Source organism: Cebus imitator, unplaced genomic scaffold, assembly GCF_001604975.1.
Source record: "Cebus imitator isolate Cc_AM_T3 unplaced genomic scaffold, Cebus_imitator-1.0 Scaffold50, whole genome shotgun sequence".
NCBI classification, from domain to species: domain Eukaryota; kingdom Metazoa; phylum Chordata; class Mammalia; order Primates; family Cebidae; genus Cebus; species Cebus imitator.
This window is the reverse complement of record NW_016107365.1, coordinates 4,437,297-4,442,173: the sequence shown is the minus strand read 5'-3', so window position 1 is coordinate 4,442,173 and position 4,877 is coordinate 4,437,297.

Sequence of the window (4,877 nt, the reverse complement as noted above, 5' to 3'; positions counted from 1 at the left end):
TTTTTTTTTTTGTATTTTTAGTAGAGACAGGGTTTCACCCTGTCGACCAGGATGGTCTCGATCTCTTGACCTCGTGATCTACCCGTCTTGCCCTCCCAAAGTGCTGGGATTACAGGCCTTACACAGTGAGCCACTGCACCTGGCCAAAGAGGATCAAAATAATTCTAACAGAATGTATTATACCTAAAACCAATAAGCTAAATTTAAAAACAATTGTATTTATAACACTTTTTCTATAGTTTTTTTTTTTTTACTAAAGGTTTACATCTTATTTACATTGTTTTAATCTAGCTCTCCTGCATTAAAAAAATTTTGCTGTGTATTTTATTAATATATCAACTTGAAGAGTATTTCTATTAGCAACAGCCCTGTATTAAAAAATTTACTTACCCCAAATAACTTTGCCTCCTTGCGTCACAAGGCCCAATTCGCTCACATTTACCTCAATGACAGTACCTTTGGTAATAACACCCAAAGTTGTATACAGTGGGGATGAGGGATTCTTCTTTACACCAAGTATTGGTAGGCAAAAGGTGGCTTTCAGTTCAGGATGTGTCACATGGGCTTTCTTGAAACGTAAGCCCTAGTAAGTCAAACACAACATAAGAATGCTTACATCCAAAATGTTAACAGTGAAGAGTAGTGGTCCTTTTCACTTATCTTTTTCAACCTTCTCCAAAAAACCATGGTTGAATAATGTCATCTTAAAGCATCTAACAAAATACATACTACAGACTAAAAACCTGATGGGTACAGTATTAATATGTGGGGAAAACACCCACACATGTACTTAAGATTTTTTTTTTTTTTTGGACACAGGGTCTTGCTCAGTTGCTCAGGCCAGAGTGCAATGGCACAATGTCGAATCACTGCAGCCTGGACTTCTTGGGCTCAAGACATCCACCCACCTTGGGCTGCCGAGTATCTGGGACTATAGGCACACATTGCTATGCCTAGCTAATTTTTGAATTTTTGATAGAGATGGGCTTTCACCATGTTGCCTGCTGGCCTCGAACTCCTGGGCTCAACCAATCCCCACCTCAGCCTCCTGGGATTACAGGCTACCACAGCTAGCCTCTGAAGTTTTTTTTTTTTTTTTTTTGAAACTGTAACAGCTACCTAGCAACATACTCAGATTTCTACTGTCTAGTCATCTACACTTAGACTTACTAAGGACTTGATACATGCCAGGCCACTATGTTAGCTCACAACTGGCTCCCTTAAACACAATAACCTCACAACAAACACATCCCTCTCCCTTCTGTTTTCAAATGATGTAACAAGGATCAGCAGGTTAAATGACTTGTTTTCAGATTAAATGGTGAGTGGTAAACAGAATCAAACCTAAGTATCCTGATTCTTTATATACCAAGCCTTTATATACCTCAGCTACCTTCCATGATGAAAAAAGGAGTGGACTGTCGGCTTTCTTTAGGTTGGTGGTAGGACACTGGAGAAGGCCCAGAGAAGTCTTTCTTACAGAAACTGGTTACGGAGTCATCCAGTCACCTAATAGGGTCTTTTAGGGTCTAGTACTTCAAATGTCACAATATTTTGCAGTCTTACTTGATTTTTGCGTGCATGGGATGGGGTGACAACACTAAATCAGTTTCCTAGTAACAGGCTCATTAATCAAGCTTGTAAGAAACTGACACCATTCAGGATGACATCTGATTAATTCATAATGACAAATTGTGAAACTACAGAAAACCCAGAATAGCCTGACTTGTATATTCTCTCCCTGTAGAAATAATAAGGTTAACAAAATGTATTCAAAATATGAATACAAAACCAAAACAAGTAGAGTCCATGATATAATCCAGGGGTGGGCAAACATGTTGTGTAAAGAACCCAATAGGTAAACATTTTAGGCTCTGCCAGGCCATATGGCCTTTATTACAACTGCTCAACTCTTGGGGTGGGGGTCATGCAATATATAAATGAACAGACATGGCTGTGTTCCACTAAAACTTTATTTATAGAAACAAGCTGTTTGCCAATATTTTAATCTACTAAAAATTACTCAGGTTGAACACTAGGATTTTAGGATGTTGCAACTTTCCTTTCGGATACTTTGTTTTTCTAAGGAGGCTGTGTGTCTAACTGGGAGACTAGTTCAGTCTCTTTGAAGGGATTTTGTAAAAATATATCTTCAATTACGTCTCTCCCCGGGGTGGGGAAGTTTGGGGTCATATTACTATTACTGCCTTAAATAGAAATCAAACTAGATTAAATTATCTTCCTTTTTCCAATGATTTTCAAGATCATTTAGATACTTCCCTTACCAAACTGGAATTGACTCTTACAAAACAGTCCTACTCAGGTTTTCCAACTGTTGTCAAAGACAAGAAGTGTCCGAGGCCTAGACGGTATCAGGCATATAGTAGGTCACTAGCTGAATGAGGAAAATATGACTGTGTGTGGAAAATTAAGATTCTATTATGTCATATTTAAAAGTCAGAATTCACTGACAATGTCTTATGACCCTACTTTTTCAAATCTTTATGAAGCTGAAAAGATTTTTGACTACAGGAAAAAGTACTAAATAACTTCTGTCACTAACTTAGAATAACAAAAATAGCATAAAAATATCTTTCGACCTGTTCCACATCAATTTAAAGAATTTTGGGAAATTATAATGTTCTTTATCCAATTTAACAAAGATAACTAATATTTCAGTCACTATACTCTTCCAAGAACTTACCATTGGTCTTATGAATCTTTCATATTTAGGTGGTTTTCTTGTAAAGCCATCTCCAACAAAGCATACTTTAGTAACCATCCTCTTCCATGCCTTCTTCTTTCTCTTTCCTGTTCGAATAACTTTTAATACTTCTGTTTCTCCCTGGGCACGGACTTTAGGCAGAGGGACTTCCCATTTTCCCGCCTTCTCTTTTCGTTTCTGTTTAATCATATTGGAAAGTACTTTAGCTCGAGATTGTCCTTCTCTGTCCAGCAGATAGGCTGGTACTGCTCCTTGTGGAGTCTTCTCATCATTCTTTTGTTTGGTGTTTCTCTTTTCATGCATCTTGATAGTCTTTTTCATTTGTATTTTCTCAGCGTGGCGYTGTTTATGGTAAAGCTTAGCTTTCAGACCAATCATTTTCTTYGCCTTCTTTGAACGTTCATGAGCCTCTCGACTTTCCTTCTTTCTCTTTTTCTCATGGTAATCCAAACGGTATCCATAGCGTTTGCGATGTAATTCAATATATTCGTTCTGTGGCTATAAAGATGCAATAAATGTTATTTTAATTTTTTAAAGTACTGACAACTATTCTAAAATGCACTCTTTTACATACACTAAAGTAGTTAAGACCCTGTTTCATCCAAATGTTCACTTACTCAAATGATTCTTACACCATTAAGTCTATTCACATGATGTAAGTTAAATTTTGATCTTGAATGATACAAGGTTTTAGGGCTACATCTCTAATAATCTCAGTAGGGAATGGTCCAAAATCTACTGGATCCTGATTAGGGCATCTTTTTTCCTTGACATAATTTGTTTTTTAAATAACGTCTTCATTTCAAATTTTATTTTAAAAATTTAAGTCACTTTCATTGAACTATAATTTATACACAGTAAAACTTGTCCTTTCTAGCTGCACAGTTCTAACTTTGACTATACAGTTCTGTAACCACCACAATCAAAATACAGAGAATTTCTATTTCCCCCTAAAACTCCCTTGTGTCACTTTGAAGTCAATCCTCCTTCCCAGCTCTCAATTTGATACCTATCCCTATAGTTTTACTTTTCCCAGAATGAAACAGGGATCAACAGTAGTACACAGCCTTTTGCATCTGGTTTCTTGCTTTTGGGATTCATCCAATTTGTTGCAGGTGTAGGTACTTCAATCCTTTTCATTGTTGAGTAGTATGCTATGGTACGGATATACCACTGTTTGTTTACCCACTGACCAGTTGATAGGTATCTGGGTTGTTTCCAGTTTGGGCTGATTATGAATAAAGCTAAAATAACTGCACTTAAATCTTCATGTGGACATGTGTTTAATGCCAGACCGTTTTCCAAAGTGTATTATTTTGCATTCCAGCAGCAATGTATGGGAAGCTTTTTGCATTTTAGACGCGTTTTATTTTAAATAGGCGGGCAGGAGCAAGTCTATTTGTATTTTAAGACTGCAAAAGTAAAAATGACACAAAGCCAAGTCCAGAACAGAGAAAAATGTTAAGTAACAACCAACAAGGTGTGCTATCAACTGCTATCACATAAACTTTGCAGCAATTCCACACACATGAACGGTGTGTGGAATGCCACTGTGCAAAGAAACGCAGATTAGAGACGTAGCAGAAAGAGAAAGGGTCTGGCAGTTAGATCTGACGCCCGGCTCCGCAATTCGTTAGCTGTTTGATCTTTGGCAAGGACGCCTTCAGTTTCCTCAGCAGTAAAATGAAGGGTCAGGGATTAACATCTAAGGTTGTAACAAAGCACAACCACGTTCCCATTAGACTGGTGCTGATAACCACGCTTGTAGTGAAATCAGGAATTTGTAGGATTCTTAGCAGTGGATAAAAAAGAAAAAAACAGGACAGAGTAAAATCTGTCTTGCTCCAAAGCTTGTGTTCTGGCAAATACTCTCCGTGTCTCTAACGTGAAGTTGTTTCCACTTCTCAGAGGCCACCCCGCGGAGTTCACCATCCTTTTCCCTCAGTAGTTCTCATTTCCGCCAAACACCACTCACCCACTGTCCCAGAGCCCCAGAACCCTCGGGTCCTACAAACTCAGACGCCCTATGTCGCGAGCGTCCAAGGCATCCTTCTTACCATGGTGATGGCCGCAGAGCCGCCACGAGAGGTCCCTGGGGCGTAAAAACGCTCTTAATTTTCAGGTCTCTGAGACCCACGAGCCAACACCACGC